This window comes from Apodemus sylvaticus, chromosome 20 (genome assembly GCF_947179515.1).
Source record: "Apodemus sylvaticus chromosome 20, mApoSyl1.1, whole genome shotgun sequence".
NCBI classification, from domain to species: domain Eukaryota; kingdom Metazoa; phylum Chordata; class Mammalia; order Rodentia; family Muridae; genus Apodemus; species Apodemus sylvaticus.
The window spans coordinates 40,130,947-40,143,974 of record NC_067491.1 but is presented as its reverse complement, the minus strand read 5'-3'; positions in this window follow the sequence as shown (position 1 = coordinate 40,143,974).

Below are 13,028 nucleotides of genomic sequence, written 5' to 3'. Positions count from 1 at the left end.
AGACACCATGACTAAGGCAACTCTTATAAAGACAACATTTAATTGGGGCTGGCTTACAGGTTCAGAGGTTCAGTCCATTATCATCAAGGCAAGAGCATGGCAGCATGCAGGCAGGCTTGGTGCAGGAGGAGCTGAGAGTTCTACATCTTCATCTGACATCAAGTAGAAGACTGACATCCAGGCGGCTAGGATGAGGGTCTTCAGTCACAGCCACAGTAACACACCTACTCCAACAAGGCCACACCTACTCCAACAAGGCCACACCTACTCCAACAAGGCCACACCCACTCCAACAAGGCCACACCTACTCCAACAAGGCCACACCCACTCCAACAAGGCCACACCCACTCCAACAAGGCCACACCTACTCCAACAAGGCCACACCTACTCCAACAAGGCCATACCTACTCCAACAAGGTTGGAGGGTTTTTGGGTTATCTCAATTGACTGAAGATGTGAGGATAAAGTGAAATGCGTATTTGTTGGCCAGAGAGGCAGACTATTCCAGAAACAAGGCTTCTTTTTGGTCCTGGCCACCTAGCAAGCCTGTATTCTCCAGATTTCTTTGTATTTTGGTGGCACAAGGTAACCAAAGACTGGCCTATAGAATGAGAGATGCAGAGGTGCCCCGCGGGGCGGGGTTAAGCAGATTCATAGGCAAAGGAAAGGGACAAATTGCTGAATAACAGGGTAGAATACTGTTCCTGCAGACCTAGGCTAGCTCCTGGTGAGCCCACAAGGGGTTTTTAGACGTGGCAGGTACACACTGTGTGCTGCACAAAGATGCCCGTCCCACAAGGCAAGGACAGCTCAGCTCTTATCCATGCTAGTAGCACCTGTCTATGTCCTGGCTCCAGGAGTCCGGACCACACCTCTTCTTCCCTCCTAAGGCGCATGCCTGCGGGACTTTGCCTGCTTGAGAAAGAGCCCATCTTCCCCTCCCCCCCTCCCCACCCAGGTCTCTGGCACCAGCTAGAGACTACATTGTAGCCACTCCCTGTGGCGAACGCTTTCCCAGGTGTGGGAACATGAGACTGGCTCCTAGAGAAAGTCTCTTGTTTGAAACAAGAAAGCTTTGCTTTCAAAGAAGTCTGGAGCCAGTTTATCTCCCATCTTCCTAGCGGCTTCTTACCATGTATGGTAGGCTAATCAGAAATCTGAGTTCTGACAAGCCTTTGAGTGTTCTGACAGCTCAGAACTACCGAGAACTGATGAAAGCGGGTACGCTTTTTTTGTTCCGATCATTTTTTTCTTTTTTGCCTCCTTGATTTGATATTTCTAGTAAACCTCCTCATTAAAGCGATATTAAGCTATCTCATAAATATGTATATCATCTTCTTAATTATCTGTTGATGGATATGGACTCTGATACATTTACATAATGAGCCTTTAAAACATGCAGATGCTCTTCACAGTTAGACCCAGGTGGGGGCTGGGCGAGGCAGACAACACAGGAGGAAAAGCAGGCTTGCTTTTGACAACACCAAAGGCACTGTTTTAGAGAAAACCAGAGCTGGGAGGGGGAAAAAATTGTCCTGTTGAAGAGCTTAGCTCCAACCCACAGATCTCAGATGATATTAGGGATGCTGCCAAGTTAGGAGAGACCAAGCAAAATACGATTACATCGTGTCCTAAAAGCTGACAGCCAGTCTAATAAATCAGAACAAAGCTGGGGGGGGGGGGAATATTCAAAGCTTGTGTGCCATAAGGGATGTGGGAAATATCACCATCTTCACCTCTTCGATACTCAGTACCGTGTCGCTTTGAGTTTGGGGACGTTAAATATAAACAGGATATGCTCTAGCCAATGAAAGATGAGGAGAAGGATGAATGTCTCTCTGTGTGTGTGTGTGTGTGTGTGTGTCTGTCTGTCTGTCTGTTGGTGGGGGAGGGTCACTTTGGAGCAATATCTTTGCAACCTTTCCTGCCCTTTCTGTTGCTGTCTGACTGGAAACATCAGCCTACATACTCAAGTGGGGTTTCTATGGAGCAGAGGCCGTCACTCAAACATGCCAATGTGTGTCCTCAGCTAGGAATAAGCCTGTGGTGCCATAACACACCAAGATTTTGAGAACTGTTTGTTGCAGTGACCAAAAAAAAAAAAAAAAAAAAAATCTCATTCTGACTGATTAAAATGGGGTGGGGGTGGGGCTAAGGAGATGGCTCTGTTGGTAAAAGTGATTGTCATACAAACACAAGGACCTGGGTTCAGATCCCCAGCTGTCACATAAAGAGCTGGGTAGGGTGGCACATATTACTAATTCCAATATAGAGGGGGTTGTAGGCATATTTTTTTGCAACCTACTTCTAGTAAGGGTTCAACCTCTCCTCTGGCCCACCACCCAGCAGAGGTAATGGAAGAGAAGGATTATTAGGATACAGGGGATGTGGACCTGTTCAGCTATAGTTCTTTGGGGGTGAGCTAAACCTTTTTCAGCAATTCAGTCCCATAGCAAACACCAAATACGACTTGGTAGCCGCTGACCAGCCCTCTAGGCAGGCAGACACCAGGCACAAACCAGCAGCTATAATTCAAACCTGAAGAAATGGCTAGACTTGCCAACTGGCCTGAGGCTAGGCCACGGAAGCGTCAAGTTGCCACAGGAACCTCATAAGCAGTTCCTGGGCAAGTTTCTCTCAATGGCATTGTTTTTACAAGCTGAGCCCAACAACGCTATGTAAGATGATCCAATACATGTGTGTTGGTAGGGAAGACCAGCAAGGTGGAGCAAACCAAACCCAAGCTCAGTGCTTGTTTCCTACTGTCTGTGGGGTCATATTTATACTCCCTCATTAAGTATCCGTTCACATGTTTGCTATAGCCAAACACCTGTTCACCTGTGTCTGCTTCAGGAAAACTGTTTTTCCTGTGCCTGCATTAGCAAGACATCCTATCACCTGTGTGCCCCAACAAAACAACATTTGACATAACTAACTTTCCAAAGAAGCTAGAGGTTTCCACTTGAGGGGGTGGAGATAAAGATTGGCCAGCTAGACGAGTCGAATCAGTGAGCTCCAGGCTCAGCAGGAGTCTCTGTATGAAAAAATTAGGTGGAAACCAAGTAAGGGCAACTAACACGGGCTTCCAACAACTGTACCCTGCACATGCCCCTGCACATACATGAATTCACATGTACCATGTACACTACAAACACATACACACAAAGAGAGAGAGACAGAGATGAAGACAGAGACAGAGATTGATTAGGGGCAGGGGGCTTGTGATGCTAATCAAAGTGCAGGCTCACTGCCATGGTTGAGTGTCAACGCACACTTTGGAGTGACTTGGAAGCAGAACAAAGAAGCTAAGACAAAATCTTGTTCCATATTCCTCAAGGGAACCATTCATTTGGGATTCCTACATCTTTAATTTAAAAGTAAGGTTGTTTTCATTTTCTTGGACCACCGGATCCTTGGTTCTCTCTGGGGCAGAGGCTCTAGAGGCCGCTGGGATTTGATGCTCAGACTAAGTCAATGCAGTAAATGCATCTGACCCATCCCAAGGACTGTTATGATAGTGAGTGGTGATTTGAGATATTCATTCTGCTAAAAAAAAAAAAAAAATCTCCCTCAGATGAAAATTGCTATATAAATCTTTGCCTGATGGTAATATCCTGACAGAGGAGAAAATTAGAAAGTAGTGATACCCAAAGAGTTCTAAATTAGAAGTTGATTTTCATTCTCAAGCAACAGAGGGGACAGATGTGAACTGAGGACTTGCAAGAATCAGCAGGTCCTGTCATCTCTGTCCTTGCCCTTTGCGGGGGAGGGGCATAAAGCAAGAAGACACTGTCTAGACCCAACGTGTTCTTCTGGCCTCTGCAGGTATCTGTGCTTATGTATACATATCTCCCCCCCCCATATATAAAAACAGCTTAAAATAAAAAGAAATCACCCAGCGGGTAGGGATCTCTTAGTTGGATTTTGTTCATCATTCCCCGCTTCACTAGAAACCTATTCCTATCCAATACAAGTAGATGGATGAGTGTGTTCATCTCTCTCTCTCTCTCTCTCTCTCTCTGTGTGTGTGTGTGTGTGTGTGTGTGTGTGTGTGTGTGTGTGTGTGTGTAAGGGGCGGTTGTTGGACAGAAAGAGTTTATAAGAAAACTTTGATGACGGGGGAAACTCTATATTCCAAACTTCTTGTTTGTTAGTAGGACATGCCACATCTCCACTAGTTAATGACTCCTCCACATCCCTAGTCTGATGGAGACAGCCATGGCTGGTCCTTTGCCTCCCTATCCCTCACTAACATGCCCTCTGTCCTAGCCAGCCTCCGACTGAGAGTTCACTCAGGAGACCACCTTCTGTTCGGGTGTACTAGGCCTCCGCAGGCACCCGTGTTTATGTGCACGGATCCCCGTGTCTGATCCTATCCACGGAAGTTGGTCTCAGGACTCCTGGATATCCCGACCCTAACTGGGATCACCACAGAGCTGGAATGGGAGTGCCCAAGCAGGCTTACTGCTACCCACCCACAAGTGACAGTAGCAAATGTGTCTTTGAAACCATAAGCCATGAAAAATTTCAAATGAATGCTACCTGTCCCGAGCCTAACTTTCCTTGATGAACATGGTCTCCTAAATGGGACTATATCCTATTAATTTACTGCCAAGTCTTTTACCTTGTCTGGTAGGCCCCGCCAGCTGTTATCACTTCCTATTGCTGTCACTTGGGTACCATAGAAACAGGACAGACTACTTTCTGCATTACTGTTTCCTTAAGGCCCAATTTGGGTTTGTGGGAAGGGATATGCCTCAGACAAGGGCTGTCATTTCCCAGCCTTTGAGAGGTCCTGCTTCAGCAGGCGAAGCAATTTGTCAGAGACTGCAAGGTCGGGAGGGGACAGAATGTCACTAGCCAGCAGAGAACACACTCACGTGGTTTCTTCTCATCTATCTGGCAAGATCTTTAATTGTTTCTAAAGAAATCTCCAGGCTGATGTTAGCCATATGGAAATGCTCAAACAGGGGACAGCAGAAGAATACAGTTGGATCATGTTTCTTTAGTTGTCTGGAAAATGGCATGTAATTTGCAAACCAAAAATGATGCTTAAAAGAAACAATGACAGCAAAGTTCTTCATTTGAAATGCCTCCATGTGGCACCCCCTTCTCCAAAAAAAAAAAAAGAAAAAAAAGAAAAAAATTCCCAATGAAGGGCCTTTTTTAAAGCAGTCTACCTCCATAACTCTCCTTAAAAGACCAGAACCACTGGGATGCCCCTCCCCCAAGCCTAATCCTCTACTAATTTTACTAGTCCCATAAACCACATATCACCTCAACACACACACACACACACACACACCCCTACCACATTAGGTAGTATTTTTTTCTGTTAGCACTTCAGTGGTCCTTGTTTAATCGGCATTTGAATAGATATGACATGTACCTGCCGTGCCGGAGCAGCAGAACTGTAGTTATACTCTCCATATAAAATTTCCCATTTCATCCAGATTTTCTAGTTTTGTTGAGTATAGGCTTTTGTAGTAGGGTCTGATGATCTTTTTTTGAATTTCCTCAGTTTCTGTTGTTATATCTCCCTTTTCATTTCTGATTTTGTTAATTCGGATACTGCCTCTGTGCCCTCTGGTTAGTCTGGCTAAGGGTTTATCTATCTTGTTGATTTTCTCAAAGAACCAGCTCCCAAGGTCCCTAGGTACCTTTCCTTCCTTCCTTCCTTCTTTCATTTTTTTTTCACATTTAGCTATGCCCCCAGCCCCTGAAGGCATTCTTCTAACTTGAACTGAATTTGATAATTTAGGGACAAGAACCAAACCCACAAAACGAGAGGAAATGGCTATAACTAAGCAATGGCTATATGAAAGATGCAGTATGCAACAGTTAGTGACACACGGCTTTAGACAATGTGTCTAATGTCACTAGCAACAACCCTTTCCTCAACTGCAGTGGGAAAGGCTTTCTTCAGGAAGACATACTCTGAAGTTTCAGCTTTGCTCTGAAGATACTAGAGAATCATCTTGTTATAATAAGTCTTCTTTTTATAATCCTTGTTAGGCATTTTTACACCTAAATGTGATGGTGTATAAGATCTTGGGGAGAGGCAGGGTAGATAGGCATGTATTTATGGGTAGACTGCTGAATTAATTACACTGGCCTGTCTGTCTTAATTCTCTTTCTGTCGTGGCTCAAATCTGAGGGTTTAACGTAACGGAATCCTGGAGACTTTCCATGTCAAGTGCTGAAACAGATCTTTGTTTGACTCTTTTTATTCCAACTGTGCAAGTCAGCAGGGCTCCTGGAGTTATGGCAACAGACTCTGTTCAAATAAAAATATACTCCAGAGCTTCCCCCACTTCAGCGTACTCAAGAGTCACTGGGGATGCTTGTTAAAAATACAGATTTCCAGACTCCACCTCACACAGCTCTATCAAAGCTGAGAGTAAAACTGCCTACTCCGCTTTTCCAAGTAAGCTTCATATATGTTCTCAGGCGACTAGCCAGATCACCCTTCTTCGAAAGACTCTACTGACTAGATGTCTACCTGATAGGATGAGTCAATGGGATTCCCCCACTGTGGCTGGGAAATTAATATCTCCTGATCTGAGGAATGTTTGAAAGAATACCTTCCTCTTCCCTAAAGATGTCTCCCTCTTAGGTCAGTGGCTCTCAACCGTCCTAATGATGAGACCCTCATGTTGTAGTGACTCCAAACATAAAATTAGTTTCATTGCTACTTCATAAGTATAATTTTGCTACTGTTGTGAATTGTAATGTAAATATCTTGTATGAAGGATATATGATATGGGAGCCCAAAGGGGTCACGCCCCACAGGTTGAGAACCCTTGCCTTGTGTGGTTTCCCTGCTCCAACTCTTTTTTTTTTTTAAAGATTAATCTATTATTATATGTAAATACTCTGTAGCAGTCTTCAGGTATACCAGAAAATGGCATCAGATCTCATTGAGGATGGTTGTGAGCCAACATGTGGTTGCTGGGATTTGAACTCAGGACCTTCCGAAGAGCAGTCAGTGCTCTTAACCACTGAGCTATCTCTCCAGCCTATCCTGCTCCAACTCTTACATGTGCTTCACCACAATTTTTTTTTCTATTTTGTTGAATTTTGTATTCACGTAAGTTGGGTAAAGTAACAGAGTTTCCATCAAAAAAACTTGGATAAATAAGATCAATAACATCTATCACATCTATCATAACTGAGCAGTGTCTGGGCTTGAGCAGAATTGAAAAGTTAATGATATTTAGTTATTTTTTTAATTTGTTTTTATTTCAAATTCTGTGTATATGTGTGTGTCTATATAGGGATATGGACATGTTAGTGAAGCTGTCCTCAGGGGATAAAACAGGATGTTGGGTCCCCCTGATCTAGGATTGCAGCGGTTGTGAATGACCCAGTGTCGGTACTGGGGACTGGGTACACGAGATGTGCTCTTACCTGCTGAGCTTTCTCTCCAGTGCCTAAAGATTTTGATATCTTCCTAAATGTATTTCCAAATAAATGCAGCAAAAGATTATAGGCCTTTCAATGTAACAATAAAAGCTCCCATACTTCCCACTAGCATTAATATTCTCCATTACCTGGTATGCAGGAGCAATTTGAAAACCTTCCCAGTAGAACACACTTAGAAACATTAAATAAATACAATAAACATATTCTTAGACTAGGGAGATGGCTTAGCACAGTGGATCTCAACCTTTCCAATGCTGTAACCCTTTAATACAGTTCCTAGTGTTGTGATATTTCCCCCAACCATAAAATTATTTTCATTGCTACTTTATAACTATAATTTTGCTACAGTGATTGTAATGTAAATATGTGTGTTTTCTGGTAGTCTTAGGTGACCCCATGAAAGGGTCGTTCGACAAATCCCCAAAAGGGTTGTAACCCACATGTTTGAGAGCCACTGGCTTAACAGGCAAGGCAGACTGTCTGTGCAAGCGTGGGGACATGAGTTCAATTCTCATCAAAATCCACCACCACTCCTTACAGACCTTGAAAGAAAAATTCTCAACTTCATATAGAAAACAAAAAACCCAAGACAGCCAAAACAACCCTGAACAAAAAAGAACTGCTGGAGGAATCACCATCCCTGATTTCAAGCTGTACTATAGAGCATCAGTGACAACATTGCATGGCGTTGGCATCAAAACAGGCTGATCAAGGGGATCCAACCGAAGTCCCAGACATCATTTCACACACCTACAGATACCTGGGTTTTTATATAGGAGACACAAATACACAATGAAAACAAAAAGAAAGCATCTTCAATAAATGGTGTTTGTTTACCTGGATGTGTAGAAGATTGCAAATAGAACCGTATTTATCACCCTGCACAAAGCTTAAGTTTAAGAGGATCAAAGACCTCAAAACCAGATATGCTGAACCCAACAGAAGAAAAAGTGGGGCGTAATCTTGAAGGTATTGGCATGAGAGATAACTCTGAACAAAACACCAATAGTGCATATAGTATCACCAACCATTAATAAATCAGGCTTCATGAAATTGAAAATTTTTCTGTAAGGCAAAGGACACCATCAACAGGACAAAGAGGCAGCCTATGAAATGGGAAAAGAATTTTACCAACCCCACACCTGATAGAAGTCTAATAATCTAAAAGAAAGAAAGAACTCAAGAAGCTAGATATTTAAAAAAAAACTAAGTAATTCAATTAAAATAGGGGTACAGAGAATTTTCAATAGAGAAATCTCAAATGGTTGAGAAACACTTAAGAAACATTCAACGTCCTTAGCCATCAGAGAAATGTAAAGCAAAACTACACTGAGATTCCATCTTACACCTGTCAGATGGCTAAGGCCAGTAACACAAGCGACAGTTCATGCTGTCAAGGATGTGGAGCAGGGGGAACTCTGTGAGTGGAAACATGTACGGTCACTGTGGAAATCAACATGGCGGTTCCTCAGAAAACTGGGAATCGATCTACCTCAAGACCTATAGCACACTTGGGTATATACCCAAAGACACTCCATCTTACCATAAGGACCCTTGCTCAACTATGCTCACTGTGGCTTTATTCATAATAGCTAGAAACTGGAAACACCCTAGATAGATACCCTTCAGTTGAAGAATGAATAAAGAAAATGTTGTTCATTTACACAATGGAGTATTACTCAGTGGTTTTTAAAAAATGACATCACTGGGGCTAGAAAGATGATGGCTCAGTGGGTAAGAGCACTGACTGTTCTTTCTGAGGTCCTGAGTTCAATTCCCAGCAACCATATGATGGTTCACAACCATCTGTAATGGGATCTGATGCCCTCTTCTGGTGTGTCTGAAGACAGTTACACTGTACTCATTTAAATAAGTAAATGAGTATTAAAAAAAGAAGAAAGGAAGGTCATAAAAAATGGCATCATGAAATTGTAGGCAAATGGATTCAACTAGAAAAAAAAAAAACATGTTGAATGAGGTAACCCAAACCCAGAAAGACAAATATGGTATGTATTCACGTGTACATGGATATTAGCTGTTAAGTAAATGATAACAATCCACAGACCCTAAGAGGTTTGTTAAGGAGGAAGCTCTAGTGGGGAAGTATGGATTTCCCTGGGAAGGGGAAATAGAACAGATGTTCTGGGTAGACAATGGGAGCAGGAGGGGTCAGGGGGAGGGAAGGGATGAAGGGAGGGAGGGAGTAGAGTAGAGGGAGAGAGAGCTAGAATTGGGGGAACCTTAGGGGCAGTGTAGAAACCTAATACAGAGCAGGCTTGGAGCCTCCACCCCCACATTTCAGTCTTTTTGGTGTGGGTGGTACTCTGCAGGCTATAGAAAGAGAATCGGGACATCAACTCAAACACAAAACCCTCTACCCACAATCTGACCTGCTTGCGAGATGTGCTGGGGCAATGGTGATGGTGATGCAGAACATGTGGGAATGGCCAACCAATGTTTGGCTTAGTTGGAGGAATACCCCATGGGAGGGAGACCCATGCCCTACACTGGATGGCCGGAAACCAGAGACTAGACAGCCCACATACATAGGGTACAATCAAGCAAGACTTGAGTAAAAAATTTTAATAAAAACTTAAATAGAAATATAAAAAAGTTACACACTCAGTGAAAACATGGCAAGAAAAACATGCTCTTCATAATGGAAACGTGTCACAGCCAAGGTTCTGAATGTATAAAGCAGTCCCTGAAAAATAACAAGTATCCACCTGTGGGCATGGCAGCCTGAACCAATATTTACATAGCCCTTGAAATTCCAAAGCAATGAGAAAAATGTAAAGCCATTCCAAGGCGCTGGCGAGAGGAGGAAGAATTGACTCTGAAGGAATGAACTTTGAATGCAAGCTTCTACTCACCCACATATATGAATCTGGGCTCACTGATGGAAACTGCAAATATGTATAGGCAAGTTACTATAATTAACAAGTGGTACACTCTTTTCTCTAAGAATCTCAGATAATGGAGTTATCCAGTATACAATGTAGCAATTGGTGTTATCTGGTATACAAAGTAGCAATAATAAATTGAAAACCCCCAAAAAAGTAGCATGACATCATATAAAATGACTAGAAAGGTTTAGAAAAGACACAAGAGAGAAAACAAACAGAAATGAAATTCCCAACAGAAAGGTTAATAGCAGATTCAACTGCTGAGGTGAGGATGGCTGATTTAGACAGAGAGGATTAAGTTATGTAGAATGTGACCCATAGAAGGAGGAAAAGCACACAGGAGAGCCAGTTCTTGGTGGATGGTTTTAGGTCTCCATTTTTCCCCACTTTAGTTGACACTAAGAGAGATTAGAAGACATGACCTTGGGACTCCTTGGCTTATCAGAGGGAGACAGAGAAGAAAACCAATAGTCAAACCTAATATGACAGGATTGCCATAATATAGGTGTAAGGACTGTGGTGGCTTGTAAATGCTTGACCCAGGGAGTGACACTGTTAGGAGGTGTGGCCCTGTTGGAGTAGGTGTGTCACTATGGGAGTGGGCTTTAAGACCCTCATCCTAGCTGCCTGGAAGCCAGAATTCTGCTAGCAGCCTTCAGATGAAGATGTAGAACTCTCAGCTCCTCCTGTACCATGTCTTCCTAGATGCTGCCATGCTCCCACCTTGATGATAATGGACTGATCCTCGGAACCTGTAAGCCAGCCCCAATTAGTGGTCCTTGCCTTGGTCACAGTGTCTGTTCACAGCAGTAAAACCCTAACTAAGACAAGGACCAACCAAGCAAATGTCAAAGGATCATGCTTGTTTATCCTCAGCAGGATGCAGAATCCAGAATGACGACAGTCACAGAATAACACTTAGGCTGTGGACCTAGGAATCCTCATTCTTCTATCTCTATTCTATAAAGTGGTGTGTGTGTAGATGTATATATTCTGCATGGAAGTATACAGATATGCATGGAGGTCAGAGGTCAACCTCAGGTGACATTTCTCAGAACCCATATGCCTTTGTTTGATTTAAGACACTGTGTCTTACTGGGACCTGGGTTTGCACATTAGGCTATACTGCCAGGGAGCCCCAGGGATGCTCCTGACTCTATTTCTCCAGTGCTGGAGTTTCCAATGCACTCCACCGAGCCTGGTGTTTGCATAGGTGCTGGGAGTCAAAATCAGGTTTTCAAGCTTGCAGTTACCAGCCCTTTTCTGATTGAACGATCTCCCTGGCAGCTCAGACGGTCTTTTGATGGAGATAGACTCATAAGGAGAAATGCTGTCATTTAAAAATGATAGTTAAAATCTCGCTCTATGAGGACCGTGGCTAGAGAGCGTTGGTCAAAGCAGATCTGGGCCACTGCTTAGAGTAGACGTAAGCATGTAACTATGTCTTCCTTATATCTGAATCCTGTTTCCAGGTGTGCTATAGGAAATAAGGTGCAGGGTTGGCCTTAATGCAAGGAAATAGAATGCAGGAGCATGGGCCATTGGGTCTGCTTCTGACACAGGATGGTGACAGCTACTGGTCCTCATCAGATTCCTGTCGGGTGTCAGGGCCCTGGCTGAGTACCTTCCATGAATAATGTAATTTTGCATCTGCCTATGTTATGATTCAAGTCAGTATTTTCCCTATTTTGTAATGGGAAGATGGAAGTTACGGTAGACTAAATATGTTCATCAAGGTCACATGACATGTAAGTGGCAGAGCCAGCTACAGTGTGGATGCTTTTAATTACTATGGTCCCCATAAGTGTGCATATGACCTTTTAACAACCAGTGAGGCCCATGAATGCCAGTAAATGACCCAACCTGTGTCAGGAAGCAAGACCAATCAGATTCTTCCTGCTCTGTCCAGAGGTGGGGAGCGATACAGGTAGAGGAAAGATATGCCTTCCTATTGGGTTGTGACATGACAATGACATCTTGTCACTTGGGCTGCTAACTTTTTCACATGATCATCGAGGTATGCTCAGACCTCAACAGTGGATGCTATCTGCTCCCCTTCAAGTCTTCTTCCAGTCATTCCTCATGGTTTCTTAGCTTTGGTGTGTGTATGTGTGTGTGTGTGTGTGTGTGTGTGCATATACATGTGGAGACCAGAAAAGGAGACAGGACCCCCGGGGCTGGCATCACAGGCACATCTGAACCGCTGGGGACCTAACTCTAGTCTTTGCAAGGGCAGAAAGTAATCTCAACCACTGAGCCACCTCTCTGGTCCCAGCTTTGTGATCTTCTATCCACTATTTCTGCCATGGTCTCATGCAAATAAAGTAAATTTACAACATTCCGAGACTCGAGGTACTCGGGATATTAGCACTCTTAAATCTTTATATATCTTAGATATATAAAAATAAAATATTATGTGATAACCACACGTGTAACCAATAGCTGATTTAATAATGCATATTGTATTAGGTGTGATGAAATATGATGTCAGGAGTGCAGTGGGTGTTTGTTAAATAAATGAATACATTTGCCACTTATTTCTACATTTTGGATAATGAAATTTTGTCTCTTGAGGCTCCATAATTTCTTTGGCTGGACAGCAAGGCCATGACATGTCTGTCCTCATGAATGTCCACAACTGGTCAGACACTCTGAAATGGAACACCATTTTTCTAGAAATTTCTCTCCTCCTTAATT